General features: G+C 37.4%; 1 pseudogene across 1 annotated transcript; it reads right to left on the reverse strand.

Moving 5' to 3' along the window:
• Window positions 1-15,788: 15,788 nt before the first annotated feature.
• On the reverse strand, window positions 15,789-16,450 carry LOC100955479 (annotated as a pseudogene). The gene has a single exon (XR_002775424.1). The product of XR_002775424.1 is annotated as a ran-specific GTPase-activating protein pseudogene (transcript).
• Between the last annotated feature and the right edge of the window lie 4,937 nt (window positions 16,451-21,387).

Raw genomic sequence — 21,387 nt, forward strand, 5'->3', positions numbered from 1 at the left:
GGATTCTTAACTTCCTTTTGTAAAAATTGTGTTAATGATATATAACTTAAATAGGTAACATATGTAAACATCCTAGAATATAGCAGCTATTTTATAAATATCATTCAGAAGAACCCCAATAGAAAAAGAAATGAGATTGACCCATAAAACTTTAACAACATATCTGCAAAGTTGCTTTCACTCAGTGGCTTAATGTTCAAAAATTATGTTCACACTTTTATTGAGTATACTGTATCTCCACAGCCTAACGTAGAGTCTACTTTATAGTCCATATTCAATAAGAATTTATTGAATTAATAGAACATTCAGTAGATATTCTTTTCTTTTCTTTCTTTAATGATGACTTTATTTTAGGCTGTCCTAACATAGATGAAAAGATGACCTCTCTTAGCCATATTTTACTGAATAATAATTTCAACTTGTGAGTGAAGACTATGCACACATCCAGTGAAATAAAGCAAAGGTTCCCAAAACACCACATAGGAAATATTTCCATAGTGAAAAGAGCACATAGAATATTTTGTGCATAAGCACAGAGGCCACTTCAGTTTGGGGCTAATAAAATGACATTCTCCCACAGCAGACAGCAAGCAATTAATAGTGTTATAAGCATTACCCTTTCTGCTCCTGTTCAGAGACCTAACTTTGTCCCCCACTGGCTATTTTCCTCAGTACTTTACTTTTCTAAAATATCAAACAAGCTTGTAAAGATCTGAAGATAATTATTCAAATGCTTATCTCAAAAAACACAAGCAGGGAAGTGAAAAAAAATTACTTGAAATAATCTCCTTACTTCTGTTGTATGTGTAGCCTTTAGTTATTCCATCATTATTTCTTTAGTTATTCTATCATTATTTTTTTGTTTGAGTCTTTTTTTCTAAGAAAAGAACTTGGTAAGTAGAGATATGAGAATTAGAAAGTTTAATGCAGTAAATACCATAGATAAAAAATAAAATATTCTTTTTTTCTTATCCTATCAATGTATACAAGTCACAGCACAATAAGTCTTCAGAAAATAGTACGAAAAAGGATAATAAGAGATTTACTTTTTAAGCAGATAAACCCATAAGCTCTAAAAAAATAATTTTTCTTAATGTGCCATCATTTCTTAAATTAATCTATTCAGACTCTGACCTCTCTGTGTACATTCTGTGTAAATCCTTCCTCTTTTGCTCCGTGATAAGCTCATTAAATTTATAAGCAGTTGTTCTACCCCATAAGTATCAACTTGTTATGTATAAATAACTGTCTCAATTTGGCTCATTTTGTCATCTCACACTATATTACAACTTTGGAAATAGTTTTGTCAGCCATCAAGAGTCATTTTTTTTACCCATACATTTACAAATTATCCAGGACATGAGTAGATTTTGGAAACTGGTACTGTCTTACCATCTATAAAGATAGATGATATGCTGTGGGAAACAAGAACTGCAAAATGGAAACGTAAAATGTAATATCTGGACAGAACACGAAAGATCATTAACTTAAGTTCTGATGTGATAAGCGCTTATGTAAGAGCTTTGGCACGTGTAGGGGCCGGCAGGGAAGTATGTAACCCTGCTGCCTCCTGGGCTTGTGTTCCTTCTACTGAGCCATGCTGACTCCAAGTATGCTTAAAAATGGAGCTCAGAGAAGTGAGTAATAAAAATTCATAACCTCTCCTCATATTACACATACTTTCTTTTTTATGCGTAGCAATCAGGACTTTTCATGCCTTTCTAAATGTTCTTATAAAGTCCTCAGAATAGTTCCTGCTGTCGCTAAAAGGAGAGATAGCATGGGTTGAAACACCTATGCTTTCACAATATGCAATGGGGATGGGAAAATAACCAGGGTAATAATTTAAAAGTAAATGCAACACTGTTGGGATTAACTAAAATAATCGGTCTAAATTTACAAAAGACATAACTGTTACATTATTACAGCTGCATATTTTCCTATTCCTTTGGTTACACATACAGCTTGCATTTATATTGTATAGTTTTCTAAAGGTTAAAAAAAAATTAGTGTAGCTTTTTGGAGATTCTAATCCCTTGATTTACAGGAAACAATATTCACTAACTACGTTCTCTCAAATACACTCTAATGTGTGTGCTAAGTGAGTTTTTTACAGTGTCTCAGTAGAATGTTCTGCCTGGAGCTCTATTCTTTTCCCTAATGAAAACAAACCATCTTACATTCAGCACACGACGTAAAGGAGGATCTTTCAATAATCAGAACAGAACAATGACTTTATCTCTTTCACCCCCAGAATAAACAATGAAGACTTTGGGTCAGATTAGGGGCCCCACGTATTTCAGTACATTACACTTAAAAGATCTAGTTTTCAGGGGTCAGTCTACAGGAGACTTTCCAAAAGTTTCAGGTACATAAACTCTCAAAATTTAATTACAGGCATGAATAAGACAGCAATAGTTTCAAACTCCATAGTGTTTACCTAGCTAGCAAAACCTAGAGTCACACATTTTCATTTATTCATTTTCTGGATGAGAGCAGCAAAGTCAGTTATGCGTCTGATGTATGGCTTCCAATAAATGCCAGTTGGTCTAGGCATTATTGGTTAGGGCTGGAGTTGAGTCAGTCACATATTGAAATAGATACACAGTGGGCTTGGCTTTAGGAAATTTTTAACTCCAACTCTTTCGGGAACTGTTATCCGTAAAAAGCCAATTTCACCAGGATTTGCTGAGTGGTGGTGTCTGTTGGTGGAGATGAAGTACTCTGCATCCTATTGTCTGCCGTTCTGCACTGCTGAGGGCTAGAATGTAATTGGTAGACCATATCCTCTAGGGAACCCTCAAAAGTTGGCAGTCCAGCTCCTGATGCCCCCATGAGTTGTAAATGAAAAGATGATTTGTAAGGTGATGACTTTCTTTTTTATGTAAGTGTAGAATAATGCAGCCTGCAGGATTAGCATCAGTCAGACTAAGATATCACAGATGGAGGATTTAACATCTTTAATCTGATATTCTGTGTGCTGATTAGTAATACTTTCTATTCACAGAAAGCCTCCTGAATTGGTACTGTGCATTGTATATTATGTGGCAGATGTTAAATGACTTTGAAAATAAAAAAGAAAAGAAAAAATACTTCCAACCTTGAATAATATAATTTTTCCAGGTTCCTTTTATCAGATTGCAGCCAATCAAGTATTTCTAATCTTCGCTATTTCTAACTAAATTTATATAATTTATAAAAGAAAAGTATGCCCTATTACAAACACTTATGGAAGCATTTGCAGCTTGCCAGAAATTTAAAAGATGAACGTGAAATTGGAGATTAGAAATCCTTTCCTGACGATGTTTTAAGCATCTCAATTTACATAAAATAGCACACATTTTAAGTAACAGCAACTGCTTGTTGCATACTGCTTCTTAGTAAGACACTAGTCTGGCAGTCAGACAAGGGTAAAGAAAATTGACTTATCAATATTGTATAAATTGCTCCACGGAAGCGCTTATCTTCTATGGGATTTTTAGTCTATAATATAGTATATGTAGCCTTCCAATCATCATAATACATTTGCAAAGAAGCCAGGAAAGCATGGCATTTAGTAAAAGCTTTGGATGAGACAGATCTGAGTATAAATCCTGCACATGGTTTGTGCATTAGTCTGCTACAGCTTCCATAACAAAGTGACACAGACTGGTGTCTCAGACGACAGTCCCCACTCCTCGGCTTGTGGATGGCTGTGTTCTTCCTTTGTCTTCATAGGTCTTCCTTTTGTGTGTCTCTGTGTCCTGATCTTTTATTTTTTTATATTTCTTTTATCCCTTTAAAAAAAAAAAAAGTTTTTTCCTTCCAACCCCTTGGTCAATTTGCACTGATCTCCTCTTATAAGATCACTAGTCATATTGGATTAGGGCCCACCTGTATATCCTCAATTCCTTTCATTTACCACTTTAAAGGCCCTACCTCCAAACACAGTCACACTCTGAGGTATCAGGGGTTAGGACCTCAACATATAAATTTGGAGGGGGAAAGGCACAGAATTCAGCTCATAATATTGTATCACAGTAATTTTTCACAGCAGTCTGACTCTATTTTGAGTTTATTTTCTTTCTTACAGTAACCTAACCTTCTTGAAAACAGAGATATCTTCTTACTGATCTTGTTATCCCAACACTGCCAATCATTGGTTTTTGCCTATAACAGGTAATAGTCTTTAACTTTCAAAGACTTTGACAATCAGGCTTTTTAAACATCTCTATCTAAATTTCTAACAAAGGTAATTACCCATCTAGTATTAAATGCTGTTAAAGGGAAAAATCTTACACAAGTTAAATTTTACAGAGTTGAGTTGAGCATAGAATGATTCAGGAATTGGGCAGCACTTGGAACCAGAATGGGTTCTGAAGGCAGCCAGCCTGCTGTGTGGTCAGGCAGCATCTCTGGATGGGAGACAAGAGTGAGGTACAGAGATAACGGAATTGGTTACAGCCCATGTTTTGCCATACTCGAATCAATCGGCTTCCTGTAAGTGTTTAAAAGTCAGTTATTTGTGCCAAGAGTATACCCTGAAGTTAGACTTTTAGTTAGTTTACATACTAAGTTAGGTTATAGTTTGTTACGTAAGGACTCCAGTAAAACGTTTCCCTCAGATCAAATTCAGCTGTTTAACAATTTCAAGCTTTTGGTCAACATCTCAATTTTGAGAACTCATCCAACACCTTGGGCGTTGACATCACTCTTTCTCATCATTATAAATTGACTTAACTTGGTATCAGTACATGGAATTCCAGATGCAAGCCATAAAATTAGTAAAATATTTCTTATGTTTTTTCTAATCTAGTCAAAGTGATACTATTCCAGCATTAAGAGTTAGAGAAAATGGAGGACCAGGAGATATATTAAGACAAGTAACAACAGAATGATTCCAGAGACAGAAGTGTACTCCTTAACTGGAGCCCTAACACCACACCAGTCAAAGCCAAGCAAATCAAAGTTTAGGCAAAACAGATAGTTCAATAGTACAATAGTACTTGAGTCCTTCCAGTCAGGGTCTTTGTTTTTTTTTGGGGGGGGGGGCAGTGAGGGCAGAGTGGCAACTAAAGACCATAGTTGCTGTGAAGCAGACTGGCTTTTGGAGTTAGCCCTTTCCTAATAACATTTCCAGTGGAGAAGAATTTTAAAACACTACTTTCCAGGTTTTCATTTATAAATATTTAGTAAAATTGTAGTGATGAAAATTATCATGCAAAGTGTGGGTGTATTCACTTATTCATTCATCAGATACATGTGGAAGATTTATTAAGTGCTGCTGTGGAAGCAAGCAGACTGATGGAGCTTAACAGGGAAATATTAAACACTTTTATGAAATACTTAACACAAATAATGTTTGGTTGCAATTGTAGTAGCCAAAAAGGTACAGTAGGAGATGGTATGGGGTCTTATAATGGGCTTTTACCTAAGGTGACCAGATGTCCCGCTTTTTGTGAGACAGTCTTAATTTTTAACAATTTGCCCCCCAACCTGTGGCATTTTAAAAAAATCCCAATTTTTGGAAAGAATGCAGGACAACCTAGGGAACACAGGAGAACAGGAAAGGAATATATGGTTTTTGGCTGTTGAAAAGGTTAATGTAACTCCATTTGGGAATGAAAAGGTTAATGTAACTTCATTTGGAAATGAAAAGGCTAATGTAAACTCCCTACTCCACTCCTGGGCAAGGTCGCCTAGGTGGAATCAGTATCAGGAGGAGACTGGTTCCCTCCTTTGCTTTGAGGCAAGGACAATTAGCTCAGAAAGAGCTAAACTGTCTGGAACAAACAAGTAGCCTCCCATTCTCTAGAGTAAGGTGACCAGATGTCCCACTTTTGGTGGAACAGTCCTGATTTTTAACATTTGTCCAGGTCCCACGGCATTTTTAAAAAGTCCCAATTTTTGGAAAGAATGCAGGACAAGCTAGAGAACACAGGAAAACAGGAAGGGAATATACGGTTTTTGGCTGCCATATGCCTATTTTGCCAGGATATGAGTTTTATATTATTTTTGTTAATTTTATAATGTTAAACTTCAATAATAACAAATAATTGTTGAGAACTGATTATCAAGAACTGCTCATCAAAGTTTGCATTGTTGTCAGGCCCCACCCCCCCCATGGCATCCCGCTTTAGCAGTGTTAAAATATGGTCACCTTACTTTTACCTACCCAGGGAGGGTAGGGAAAGAGTAATCTAGGCAGTTTGCTTTTTCATAAAAGATCTCAAGCAAGAGGATAAGCCACTAGTTGAAGAGAGGAAAGTAGACCTTTCAAAGAGCAGGCAGTTTGGGCAAAAGGCCTACAGCAAGAGAAAGTGTGAACATTACTAGGGATGGAAAGAGAGTGAGACCCATAGGAGCAGGGAGAATTGGGGAGTGGTGGGGAATAGGCTGTGGAGGACATAAGATGTGTGAAAAATTTCCTCCTTATTCCAAGAAAAATAGAAAGCAGAGCTGGGTGGAGTGGGAAATTGCCAGAAGTGGATTAGAGTTTCCAAAACACTAATTCACTTGAGAATTGAAAAAGACCCTAATGGACACAGTGGGTCAGCCGCAAGGCAGTTGCAGTGATCCACAAAAGAAAAGATGGCAACTTGAATTAGGTGAAGGGATTTTCAAGATATTGCAAATGATTTCAGAAAGACCAAAGGTGACATTAATATGCCATGTTTAAATGCCATTTTATGCATAGTTAAGCACAATTATATGCTTATTTCTCAAGTCAAATCCCTTTAGCAGTAGAGAAAAACAAACATACAAGCTTGGTTGGAAGGTAAGGAGTCCAGGGGAAGAAAGAAGGAAAAGGGAGCTTCAGTGCTGGGGGTGGTACTCTTTCACTGTCACTTTTAAGCATTTTATCTTAAACATTCATGCACATTTTGAATTCCATGCCATAAATGGAAATGCCTTTATGTGAATTAAAAGTCATAACATTTGATTTTAATATAAAATTATTTTATTTTTCTCCCCAAAATCTTTCAGTGAAATTGTTGCTGTTGGAAGAACAGCACCTTTCCCCAAGAATTCTGTACCTCTACTTTACCATCGTATCTTCCCAGGATTCTTTGCTGTCCATTTTGAAAATCAGGGCTTACTTTATCTCATTTGACCCCCAGAGCCATACAGTGACAGCCACAACAGGGACAGCCATCACCATGTTGAGATGAGAAAGCTAAGGGCCAGAGAGACCAAGAGACCTCCAAGGTAGCACTGTTAGACAGGAATAGGGCTAGAATTCTGCAATTACTGTAAACACAATAACATTTTTGTTTCTCAGGGCTTAAAGGCAAGGATGGGACATGTCAGAGATTAGTTCATTTATACCATCACAGTATTGAGAAAATTAAAATGTAACAAAACTCAATTCACTTCAAGTGCTAAGTCCATACAGACTCTAAAATATAAATAGGCATTGCCAAGAGAAAGCTGGGAAAGTCTACTTGAAAATGTAGATATTATACAGAATCAATTGCAATTTTAATAGAAATCATACTTTCTCACAGACAACTTAAGGATTACTTGCTGCTGTTGTCAAAGTAAAACAGAGATAATAACACAATAACAAACAAAATTAAAGAATACACCCTTGGGAATTATCAGGGACTTTGATAATTCTTGACACTGTTCCTTTGTATTTCATTAATTCCATAAAACTCCAATCAGTATAAATGGTGAGAGAGCAATGAAAATCTTGCCTATCAATTGAAAATAAAGAAATAAACACAATTTTGCAAAAATACTCACCCAAGAGGACTAAATAATATTAGTAGGTAGAAGAAAGATTTAAGTCCAGAGTTAATGGCTGGGTGCCCATGCTCAGTGGTTTGAGCACCAGCCACATGCTCCAGGGCTGGTGGGTTCAAACCTGGCCTAGGCCTGCTAAACAAAAATAAATAAATAAATAAAATAAAATCCAGAGTTACAAACTTGCTAATGCTATCTTTGGTTGCAAGGAAAAATTTGAGTTACAATATTTTATAAACACTAACATTTACATAAAAATAACCATACTTCAGGTTAGTGAGTTTGCTGCCTTTGCCAAGCATAGAAATTGATTCAAATAATAATAATACAACCCACAGACATTTTAAGTTGATGTTAGACCTGAAAACCAAGGAGAAGTCCTCTCCTTTTCTCCAATGTATTCTTTTGCACATGATACCTTGACAGACTCTTCTTCCAGTCAGAATAAAGTGAAATAAAATTGAAGTTTTACTAAATCTGTATTGTATGTCATTGGAAAATTAAAGTAAAAGCCACATTATAGCTAGTGAATATGCTTCCTTCAGTTACATTCTACAACAAAAGACTAAGTAGTCACCATGTAAAGCTTGGATAAAAATAAAACAAAACAATAAATAGAAACAGAAAAAAAAAGTTGCTATGTAAAAACAAAACCTCCACATTTCATTTCCCAGGGGAAAAAGTAATAATTTCCCAAATCTGGTATCCAAGTGATCTGAATATTAACAATATTCAGTTTATGTCACGTCTCAGAAGAAGAGAAAACATAGTGGAGGAAATGAACAGTCATCGGAAACGGTGGCATTTTATGTGCTAGTGGACTTTACAGAGCTTTCTCCATTTCTACTATTTCAGTAGAAAATAATTACTCATGGTCTTACTTTGAAGTATTTACCTTTTTTTTTAAAGTAGCACAGTAGCAGGTAATGGCCAGAGATAGAAATTCAGACACCAGGAAAGAAGTTGTGTTCTTAACAGCCCTCATAGTGGAGGCAGAGTGTAGCGATGGGAGTCCTGGTGAGAGGTAGGTAAGAGCATGAACTTCGGAGCTGAACTGGCTGACTCACATACCAGCTTTGTCTTTTAAGAGCTACATGACTTTGACTAAATCTCTTAATTTTTCAATGTCTGGATTTCTTCTTCTACTGAATGGGGACAATAGTAAGATCTAACTCTGTTAATTATTCTAAGGAATTTAAGAGTCAAAGTAAACCTTCAAATAGTGCCTCATGTATTTTAAGAAGTACAAAAGGGTTTTCTATTATGACAGTAAACAAAAGATAAACAAAAAAAAGCTATAAATAATTATATACACATTTTAATTACTTTGTACCAAATCCTGTGCTTGGTGATTTCGGCACATCAATTTACTTACTGCCTAAATACCTATGCAAAGTACATATGAAATTACTTATTTATTACATATTAAAGAAAGAAAAAACATGGCTGTCACATTTGGGGGGGCCCCGACGGCTTTCTAGGACTAAGGTTGCTGGCTATCCGGTGAGTTTCTGTGGTACCCACTGCTGTTGATACACTGGTAATCTTCATGCAGCACTCTAATCATCTACTTGCTTGTCTGTCCTCTACAGAATACTGTAAATTCTGTGAAGGCTGGCCTCTGTTGTGTTTACTCACATATCTTGAGTGCTCGGATAGTATCTGTCATTAGTAGTGGGTCAATAAATATACATGTGTTAATTTTTCTACTAAATTCTCTGGAACAGACTCTGCAGATTGAATGGCCCCAAACCTGTTTTCAACTATCCTCTGTGCCTCAGAAACTGAAACCTCCTGTCCTGTGTCAAGCCTCTCTCAAAGCTAGAGGTGACCGGGTGGCACAGTTCAAGCCTTTGGTACATGGATTGGGCATAGGAGGGAGAAATGGTGATGTGGGCAGCTTTTGTTTTTCTTCTCAGAGAGAATAAAGGTTAAAAATTCAGTTCCTTTCTCTTTTCTTTTTTTCTTTTTTTTTTTTTGAGACAGAGCCTCAAGCTGTCCCCCTGGGTAGAGTGCTATGGCTTCACTGCTCACAGCAACTTCTAACTCCTGGGCTCAAGCGAGTCTCCTGTCTCAGCCTCCCAAGTAGCTGGGACCACAGGCACCCACAACAACGCCTGGCTATTTTTGGGTTGCAGCCATTATTGTTGTTTGGCGGGCCCGGGCTGGATTCGAACCTGCCACCTTAGGTGTATGTGGCTGGCACCTTAGCTGCTTGAGCCAGAGGCGCTGAACCTCTCTTTTCTTTCTGTTGTTATAGCAAATGTGGGTTGTAGAGCTGTGGCAATATCTAAAGACCACAAAGTGATAGCCACAGTGCTATGGACTGGATTCTCCCTGTCCCATTCATATGTCGAAGTCATAAACTCTCAGAAAGTGATTGTATTTATATATAGAAGTTTTAAAGAGATAATTAGATTAAAATGACTGGGCTCTAACCCAATCTGATTGGTGTCTTCCCTTGAGAAGAAGATTAGGACACACACACGCACACACAGAGGCAAGACCACGTGATGATAAAACCAACACTGCCGACGTCTTGACATTAGACTTCTACCCTCCAGAACCATGAGAAAATAAATTTCTGTCCTTTAGTCCACCCAGTCTGTGTGGTACTTTGTTATGGCCATCCCGGTAAACTAATAAACATATGGACCCATCGTCAACATGTTAGGGATGACAACAACGGGGAGAGGGGCCCTCTATAAGCAAACCAGCTCCAGTAACTGATTGTCTCCAAACTTACTGTATGAGACAAATAACCCCCATAAGCAAACCAGCTCCAGTAACTGATTGTCTCCAAACTTACTGTATGAGACAAATAACCCCCATTTGTTTGAGCCATTTTAGATCAGACTTTCTGCTGATTCCAGTTGCTACCAAAAACATTCTTACTTTTTCTTTGATTCCCAAAGGAGTTAGGCCTGATTCAGAACAGAAGCGTAAGAAGTATTCTACCAGGAAATCTAGATCTGTCTGTCCGCATGAGTTTAAGCAGCCAGATTTGGGCCACAAAATGCAATTGGGAGCTGTAAAATCAGCATAAGAATAATTATTGTTTTAAAATAAAATGTAGAAGATTTTTTTGGAGCATGTGCATTAACCATTGACATTTTCTCTCGGAATATGATTAAATAGAGTCTTATCCATAGATATCATAATACTTCAAAATTTCTTCTGACTTTTAATAGAGTACATGTCTGTCATAAAAAAAGTTCTTGAGCAGGAACTTTCATAGACATATATGAAAATATAAGTGGTAGAAAAATGAAAACTAAACTGTAACAGGACAAAAGTATATTATAGCCAAAAAGAATGTGAAATTAAATGATGGCCAAAAAGTTAAATATACCTAAATTCTACTAATTAAGCTAAAATTTTTAATAATTGTGTTAGCATGGTATTGCAAGGATTTTTATCACCCTACTTATCACTTGTAAACAGTTAGGTCTTTCTTTTGACAGGTAGGAAATCTACCCCCAAATTTCCATCTCTCTATGTGTATACCTAATACTAGTTTCTGAGTCTGGGTTCCAAAGGTCGCAGAATTTGTGTATAAACACTGCATTGAGAAAGGCAGTTCAATAGCAGGACATCAAGAGTGAGGGTAAAAGAAGTGAGGCAGTGAAGAGGGCAGGTAAAGTTTGAAGTTTTGTTACTGACCCGGCCCAGGTTCAGAGGAAATACAGCTGGCTGCTTAATCTTATAAATAACTTCTGAGAATCTATATGCTAGCATCTCAGAATTGCCAGGAGAGGAGGGAAAGCATTCTATTCACACACTCTTTCCAGACCCTTTCTTTTGTCCAGGATCATTTCACGTGGTGTTTCCTCCCTCACTAGTCTGCATTTTGCTAACTGGCCCTTTAGGTAGCTTCTGGGGAACCTAGAGCTGTGATACATCCCATTGGGTCACATTGAGTTAAGTTAAAAAGCTAGAGCTGCTTTACCTCATACAGTGAGGGTGCAAGACAAGTCACACTGAAGCCCCTGTGTCACCCAGGAGATAAGACCGTTTGATATGGTAGAAGAGGAGGCAGCTGCAAGGTGACGAGTGTGGTATTAAGCCCCAGAGAGGAGCAAGGCAAATGGCCATCTCCTGGGTGAGAGCTGGGGCAGCTGACTAGATCTGGAAGGCTCACAAACTGGCTTGAAGACAATGTATCTTTCAGTTATGTATTTGTCTGTAAACTTATTTTGTCCTTTTAGGCTAAATTGTTGTTGTTATTACACTAACAGATCTATTTGCTTGAGTATAAACAGCATCTTATTCTGTGTATGTTCTGTTATCTGTTTACATATATGAAGTTAACACAAGTTATAATGTTTATTTTCCTTTCATCACAAATGTATGCTTCAAAAAAACACATTTGAACAATTTGTTATCGTTAAACTCTTTCACTGTCCCCCTTTTGGCTGCTTTTTTGGGTGATATTTTTGCCCCTTTGATGTTTGAACTCTAAGCAAAAGTAGCACATGCCACATGATGTAGGCACAAATAGAAGGGTCTGTACGTCAGTAGCCACAATCTTCCTGCTGCTCAGCCTCTCATTGAAGTAGGAGCTAAGCGGAAGCCTGAGATTCTGAGCAACAGGGGTGGACAAAGCTTTCTGCACACACCTGTGGGATAGGTGGCCTAGAAAAGAAATAAGCTTTGTCATGGGACACCACAAAGATTTGGAGACTGTGCACTATTAAATCATAACCAAATCAGTTGGAGTCCTAAAAGGAAGCCATTCAAGCCAGTTGGTTCTGAGATTTAAAAGAAGGGAGCACTTAGAAAATTTTGGTCATCAGAGGTTAGGGAACCTGATCAGTAGGAATACAGGAGCCTGAGGTTATAACACTGGGAAGTCATGACACCAGACCTGAACAGGTAAGAAGGTGAGAGTTAATTACCAGACCCTGGAGAGTAAGTTGTGTAGAGCAGGCCCAGCAAGAGCAGTGGCCTTCAGAAGAGGAGTCCAGCCAACTGATTAACCTGAAGGGGAGTAATCCTGATGCCACTTTTCTTTTACCTTATAATCTCAATCCAGTGATGCAGATAATGACCTAAAGCGTCCTCACTCCCACCCAAAGTCACACAGTAGTGAAGACCAGTATAAAGTCTAGATCTAGAGGGCCAAGTGGGAATAGCCATCAATGTAGCCTGTTCTGGCTGATACAGAATTGATACTAGACGACACTGACAATACAGCTAAACCACTTGAAGTTGAAACAGGGAGTGAGCTGATACAGAACCCTGCAGGGTAAGTCTTGGGGTCCTCCTTGATATTCTTGACATTTGCCTGGGCTACTGTGTCCCTATCAGTGTTCCATTGGCTTTGAACAGTTTTTGCTTCCTGCTTCTTCCTTCTGTGGTCAACTGTTTCCACAATTATTTAGACCATGTGCTTTTTAGTCAAGTTTCATGGTGCTATTTCACCTGGTTGCACAGCTTTTTCTCAGTTCCTATCCTTTTTAGCTGAGCATCAGCTTGTTCCTGCATTCACACCATGAGTCCTTTTACCCACCCAAGCTGAGAGGCCTCCAAATTCCTGTCTATTACTTGGGGAATGACAATCAAATTATCCAAGAAACAATGGTCTCAGGATGATGCAAATTCAGGAAAGCTTCAGACAGTTAGAGGTACCTGAAAGTTCAATATGTCAACCACAGCATATCATTAACAGCTCCCACTGACTGCTGATTTGGAAAACAAAATATATCTGTCTATATGCAGCAAACTTCCCTTCAACTCTCCAGGAATTAGGGATTATGGAAAGCAAGATTCAGCCTCAGAGAAGAAACAAGGGATGGCATAAGCTAAATTAGGGCCCAAGTGAGAGTTCAGGTGTTAACTAGACCTCATTCAGTACAACTGGGAAGAATCCCTAAGCCCCAAAAGGCCCTCTTCCAACCAGGCTAATAACATATTGTCATATTTTAAAAGGAAGGACGTGAACCCCATTTACATTTCAAAGTTACAGTTACTTTAGTAATAGTAATAGTTACTTTAATAATAGTAAAGTAATAGTTACTTTAATCCCTATTAAAGTTATATTAAAGAAAAAATAACTAACTGTCTTACATAATTAAAAAGTCCAGGAAAGGATCTGGTCAATTATACCTTGATACAGAGGGTCATTGAGTTTTTAGACCAGTCTATTGCCACTTGTTGTCTCTTTTTTTCTCCATTGTGGCTTAATTGCAAGCTCTTCTTAGTAATGAGATGACTGTCATAAGTGTAGTGCCTTTATTATTCCATAGTCAAGTATAGTGTAATAGGGTCTTCTATTCTAGAAATCCAAGGAACATTTCAACAGCCCCGGAGGCCACACCTCCATCTCTGAATTAATTAGCATAGCCAAATGAAAATGGTGTATTTAGGGGTTCTAGGACATCTATTAGACAAAAGATTAGAGCTATTGATCCCAGTTTCTGACCATTACAAAAGTTTCCTACATCTTTGAGGAAGGAAGGCAAGACAGATGAAAACAACTTTTCCTTCAGCACTAAATAGAATAATATGATATAATTTATCAAAACCTTACATGTGAAGGTAAAATATTTTAGTCCACTGAAAAGGAGCTGAGGAGTAGACCAATATGTGGGGCTAATAAGGCTGAAAGAATAAAGATCAGAACTTGGAAGCTCAACTGTCCTCCCAACACAGCTAAAAGGGTTCAGGATGCCGTCATGTGTAGGTCCGTGCTGCCATGAGAGCCCAGTTCCTGGGTCAGGTGCGTCTCGTCCATAAGGGATGCACAGTACGATTGCTAAGGGGGGATACACAGAACAGGCAGAGCTGAACAAATCCCTTGTCCTTCACTGCTAGTCTCCCTAAACTTACACAGCTTGGATCAGCATCTTCCTAAATTGATTGTTATAAGGTAAATGTGAAGTATAGGGATACCACTGAGTACTGCTCAGCCATGAGAAAAGAAGATGAACTATCTTTTGTAATAGCCTGGGTGGAATTGGAGATCATTCCTGTAAGTGATGATTTTCAACAATGGAAAAACAAATAACACATGTACTCAGGATTAAATTGGAACTAATCAATCAACACCCATGTGTACGTTAAACTCAATGGAATGGAAGCAGGAGGGGAGGGGTAGACCCTGTCCGTGTGATGGGCACACTTACAACTTTGACTCGAACCACACAAAAACAATTAATGTAACCAAAACATTTGCATCACCTTAATAGTCTGAAATAAAAAATAAAAAAATAATAAAGTCCAGTAACCTGGATGTCTCTGTGAATCAGGTTAATAAGTTCTTGGGCTGGGCTTAGTGTTCATTCTCCTCCTCCCTCTGATAGAAGAAATACCCAGAGGAATCCATCCTAGTAGGGCTCAATGTTGGAGAAGGAAGAAATAATATTAAGTCCCTACTATCTGCTAAGCTTTCATTTTTGTTCTTCACTCTCCATAAATTATGTCTTCTACTCATTCCAACAATTGGAAAATAAATTATTACATTTTTTTTTCAGGCAAAGAAAACTAAAACTCAGAGAACTCAAGTAATTTGCCTAAATTTACACAGTAGAGTCATGTTCCAGTTTAATCTCAGGGAGTTTGGTCTCAAAACATTATTTCCAACATTCCTTTCTCCTCCGTCCCTCTCTCCCTTCCTTCTATTTTTCTATCATAATTTTTTTCCATGTACATTGCTTTTAGGATTTAAAATCCATAATACTAAACGGTTTCACATATATATGAAATTATCTTTGGAATCCTCCTCAGTCTTGTGTACTGATCTTTCTTCTCAGTAGCAACCCTATTTTTTTCCCCAGGCTCCAAATGGGTTTTTTTATTTGCTATTTTTGATGACTATAAATAATTGTTTCCACTATGGAAAAGAAAGTTAGCACAGTACATTTTCATGACTGGGGAATGGATTTTCTGAAGTTGTCTTCAACAGGACAAAAACTTAGAAAAAAACTCCAACCTTAATGTTGGAATTCAGTTCTTTATATAATGTCCCTTGCAAAAACAAAACATAAGAAAAATACCGAAAAGGAGGGGCAGAGCAAAATTTTAAAAAGAAAAAAGAAAGGAAATGGAAATAAGACGGTTTATCGCTTCTCCTCAGCTTCCTCCTTGGTCTCCTTCACTGAAAGAGCTTCCAGCTTTTCAGCTACTTTTTCGGCATTATCGTTTTTGCCTGATCCTGCTTTCTTTCCTCTCTTTTTGATCTCTTTCCTGCATTCTTCAAACTTTGTTTTGTCTGTGCATTTTCAGCATTTAGGAAGCAGATGGCCAACAGCTCCGGCTTGGGACACTCGTCAGCGAAGTCGGAGTGGGTGTTCCAGACCCAGGCACGGTCACTGAGTCATTAGGCTTCAGCTCCACCATCGGTGTGATGTAGTGGTTGGCGCAGATCTTCAGGGTCTTGTCACTCCTCATGAGGAAGCGGATGGTCCCTTTCTCCTTGTGCTTAAGGAACTTGACGTCACCAGTGCCTCGTTCCTTCCATTCTGGAAGATCGTTCTCAGAAGCAAATCGGAATAGCTTTGCACGCATTTTAAAAAGCTCCTCTTCATCTTCCTCCAGCGTTTTAATTTCTTGCTCAGGAAGAGAAACTATTGGCTCAAACTATGGGACATGGTTGGACTCATCTGCGTTCTCAGTGGAGGTATCGTGGTCCTCATGAGTGTCCTTGGTGGCCGCCATGGGGGTGGGACGACGGCGGCGGCTGGGGTGGCTCAGTGGTCGCAGGCTCCGCCGCCTCTCAGAGGCTACTTATAGCTCTTTCCCTCCGCATCTGGCCAGCAACCCTATTTTTACTAAATGTAAGCACCATGTACAATATATGTATTGTGTCTCCGGATTTAATAAACAAATTTCATAAATGGTATGAAAATTAATTTACTATTGTATTAAGTTGTTTTGATCATTCAACATGATGATTTGAGGAATGAAATATGTGGATACCTGTATCTCTGGCTTATTTTAAGTACTAAGTAGCATATCGATGTAAATATACATTATTCATCTATTCTTCCCATTATGATTCATATTTAGGTAGCTATTAAAATAAAGCTATAATACCCGCGAACATGTTTGATTATTGCAGCATTATATCTACCTATATACTCTATTTGTTTCACAGCATCTCATTTGGCAGGTTGTATTAACTTCTTATTTCTTCTGTAACAAATTATTGCAGATTTAGTGGCTTAAAACAACACATTTATTACATTATATTTCTAGCAGTCAGAAGTCCAGAATGGGTCTCTCTGAGCTAAATCAAGGTATCCACAGGTTTGTTGCTTCTGGAGGCTCTAGTGAAACTGTTCCCTGGCCTTTTCCAGCTTCTAGAGGCCTCTGCCATTCCCAGGCCCATGTCCTCCTTTCTCCAGTTTCAAAGCCAGCCAAGAACAGTAAAGTCATACTCAAGCTGCCATCTCTCTGATTCTCTGCAGCTCAGAAAAATTCTCCATATTTAATGATTATACTAGGCACACCTGGGTAATCCAGGCAACACTACCTCAAGGTACTTAAACCTAATCCCTTCTGCAAAGTTCCTTTTGCAGTGTAAGGTAATGTTAACACAGGAATAAGATGCAACCATTTTTAAGAGCACATTTTATACATTTTTATGTCTAGAGCCACATTTTTGCATTTTTCAGTTGTACATTGTGAAACTAACTCTACACGTAGTGATTACAGACTTTTGTAATATTAAATAAATGAGAATATCAAAGTACATCACACAGAAATAAAGGTACTTACTGTCTTATGAAACTTTGTGTGTATATGAAAACACATATACACACAAATACAAATCTACAGGCTAAATGCCAATATAAGATACATTTTTTACTGTGGGTTGTGTTCAGAAAATGTTAAAAAAAGAAACACTGTTCTAGAGATTAGTTTTCTAGAGTATAGGATAACACATCTTCAACTTGTTAGATACTGACAACTTGATCTCAAAATTAGTTGTACTAATCAATACTCCCAATAGTTAGGTACACAAGTTCCCATTTCCCCACATCATCACCCACACTTGGCATAGTCATTCATTTTTATTGTAATCTGATGAGAGTAGAATGGGATCTCCATGCATTTTTCTAAATTTGAAACCTCGTGTTATGTTTGCTGGCAATTTTGATTTGGGGGAATTGCCTGTTGCTATTATTGTTCATTTTTCTATTTTAAAATGTATTCGCAGAAGATATTTATAAGTTCTAGATGTTAATCTTCTCTGTATGTACTGTGAATATATTCTTTTTTTTTAGAGACAGAGTCTCACTTTGTCACCCTCAGTAGAGTACCGTGGCGTCACGGCTCACAACAACCTACAACTCCTGGGCTTAGGCGATTCTCTTGCCTCAGCCTCCCGAGTAGCTGGGACTACAGGCACTTGCCACAACGCCCAGCTATTTTTTTGTTGTTGTTGTTGCAGTTTGGCTGGGGCCAGATTCGAATCCGCCATCCTCGGTATATGGGGCAGGTGCCCTGCCCACTGTGCCACAGGGACCACCCCTTATCTCTTATCTTTAATTGCAGAGTATCTCTTGTAACATAGAAGTTACTTTTCTCAACTTTGACATAGCTAAAATTATTTCTTGATAAATTTCTGATGTTTTTGGTATCTTATTCTCCGTACTTTTAAAAAGTTTTAGAATTTTGTTTTTCTGTTTTAAATATTTAATTTACCAGTACTCTTATTCAGAGTATGGTAAGAGATAAGAATATTATATTTTTCCATGTATCTTTTCTTTATCAAATATTTCAACACAATTTATAACTAGTTTATCATTATAAAGACATAAAACGTTACCACTAGTAGAGTTTCTGTTATGTATATAGGTAGGTACACATAGGTTCTGTATTCGGTTTCTTTGACTAATACTATTATTTAAATTACTATGGTATTGTTACTTATTTTTTTAACAAGTATTAGTATTTCTTATTGCATAATTTATGTCCTCCTTTTTCCATTTCATAATTTCTTTGCATACATACAGAAATTATTCCTCTGTGTAATATTAGAAGCAATTGATCAAGTTTCATTACAGAATCTTTTTATAATTTTGATGTGGATTATGCTTAGCTAATAGATAATTGACATATCACAGTATTTTCTTATTCATCGAATTTTTGTCTATTTAACTAGAGCTCCTTTTATGTCCTTTAATTCTTCATATTTTTCTCCATAAACATCATGCATTTTTTACTCCATGTATTTTATAACTAAGTTACCCTTTTTAAAATAAAATTTCTGTTATACTGAAAATATTATTTTCAAGAAGAAAATTTAAAATAGCTCTTTTTGCTCTCACTAAGACTACAAGGCTATAGGAAAACTGTCAGGAAGACTTTACTGAAACTTAGGTATAAACACGGGAAAGGAAAATATGACAGTCATTGCACTGAATTTAATATGTAATGCAATACAATACTAATGTTCTCAGGTATCAGGAATGCTTCTTAGAATACAATGACTACCTTAAAGAATCCTCTCCAAGGCTGGCAAACCGAACAGATCAAGAGAAGGGAGGCAAGTCCAAGGCCCGGCTACAAAACAATGCAGGTGGCACAGCTTACGCAGTTGCCATCAGACACTGCAAATGCCACATACACCTAGAAACAGCCAATTCAGCAGCTGAGAAATCCTACTTGTCCTTGAACCTTTGTACAATTATCTCAGAAGGCAAAATCTTGCCTAGGAAGATCCAACTGTCTATACCAAGGCCTCAAGTTCACATTAAAGCTACTCTGGAGTGGGAGAGAATGTATTTATTCCATTTTGCTTTTGTTACGGGAGGTGAAATAATACCTCCTACTTATCTTACTATTTTCTCCAAATAAAAAGAATATGTAGGTGACAAAAGGCCAAAAAAACACCAACTATTACTGTATTCTAGTTGATAATTTTGTGTGATCACTTAAGATAAGTTTCTTATTGTCGTCAACCCATGTACTCTGAGGACTTAGGAAGAAGCATACAGAAGGTTCCCAACATCTTGAGGATGGAATCCTGAAGACTGTCTTTTCCTTGGCATCCCCAAAGGTGAGCCTGTGCCTTGCAGAAAATTCAAGTTAGTTTTGGAGCTCACAGTTACTTTCAGGAGGAGACATTTTCCGTATGCCAATGACCTGTGGCTCCAGAGGGGCTGAAAGCAGATCTGCCTCTTCATTGTTGTCAGAAATAAAAGCAGTTGCCCATCTAACTTGCTGCATCATAAATGTAAGTTCTTTCCCTTTTATTTTCTGCCAATTATAAAAAGTAATATGTATTTATTGTATAAGTTCAGAAAAATTAGAATGTTTGCAGTGAAAAAGGAAAACCACTTGAAATCCAGTGACATTTACTATGCAACTCTGCTATATCTTCCTATGCTTTTTAGTTTTTTTTATTTTTACATAACATCATATTATAGACTTTATATTTTGTAATTTGTGTGTGTTCAGCATAAAAATATACCTTAAATAGATTTTCTTCATTCTATGTATTCTTCTAAGACTTCTTTTTACTCTCATTTCACAGCCAAACTGCAGAGAACCATGAAGCAGATATATTTCACCCTTTGAGCCTCTTCACTGAATACTTAGATTCTTGCTACTGTTTTGCGACTTTTAGGTGACACGCTTTAAATTACCTGCCAACCCTACCGTGATCTGCTCATATCTGAAAACATTCCTCCTCCCTCATAATTGCTATTGCTCGCTATTTTATTTCTGATCTAGTGACCTGTATCTGCTAAATAGTATATGCTCAATATTTTTTAAATGAATTCATAAGAAGTTGAGGTAGAACCACATCGCATACTACCTCATGGCTCTATCTTGCTGGCAATAACTTACTGGACAAGGCACAAGTACTTATTTTAAACTGATCCAATGAGAATTCCTTATCTAGGAATCTGGAATGAAGTGAGAAATATAGACTCAGACTTGGCTGGTTTTTTGAGCATAGACATAAAAATGCAGACTTTGTGATGTGACCATTTTCCTCCTGGCAGATCCCAAAGTAGACAAAGCCAAACTGCAGAGAACCATGAAGCAGACATGTTGATTTAAAAAGCAAGAAGAGATGAAGGAAGTGCTGAAGATGAGTTCTCTGATGCTTTTAAACCAGCTCTGTTATACTCGTAGAAAATCAAAACTATATACTTCATTATCAATCTCAATTTTTCATGTGCCTCAGAATCATGAAACATGACAGTTAAAAATTCAGATACTCCTGCACAACCCTAAAGATGTTGATCCAGGGTGTGTGAGTAAGCCCAGTAATATGCGTATTTATCAAGCATCCCCATTAAATCAGCACAGGTGGCTGTGGAACATGCTTCATTGGATGTTCTGGAACATCCAATGTTCCAGAACATGCTTCATTGATTACGTTATTAATCTGGAACATGCTTCATTGATTACGTCACGCTCTCTCTTCAATTCTTCCTCTGGGCTCCTTTCTGCCAGGATCTTTCCCAACTCATCATCACCCAACTGTTTCTCAAAATCCAAATTTCCTTTTTAAGCAGTATACACATTTACCACATGTAATACTACATGAAGCAAGTACAAAATAATGTCTCTGATTCTCTTCTATCTAGTCATCTGAGCAACCTAGATCTAGATTTCCAAAAGGACAGTAGTGCCAGAAGAAATGTTATTTTAACTGGAGATAGATAATTGTTAAAGTGAAGGTGTATGCATTTCAAA

This window comes from Otolemur garnettii, unplaced genomic scaffold (genome assembly GCF_000181295.1).
Source record: "Otolemur garnettii isolate 467f Iridium unplaced genomic scaffold, OtoGar3 scaffold00137, whole genome shotgun sequence".
Taxonomy (NCBI): Eukaryota; Metazoa; Chordata; class Mammalia; order Primates; family Galagidae; genus Otolemur; species Otolemur garnettii.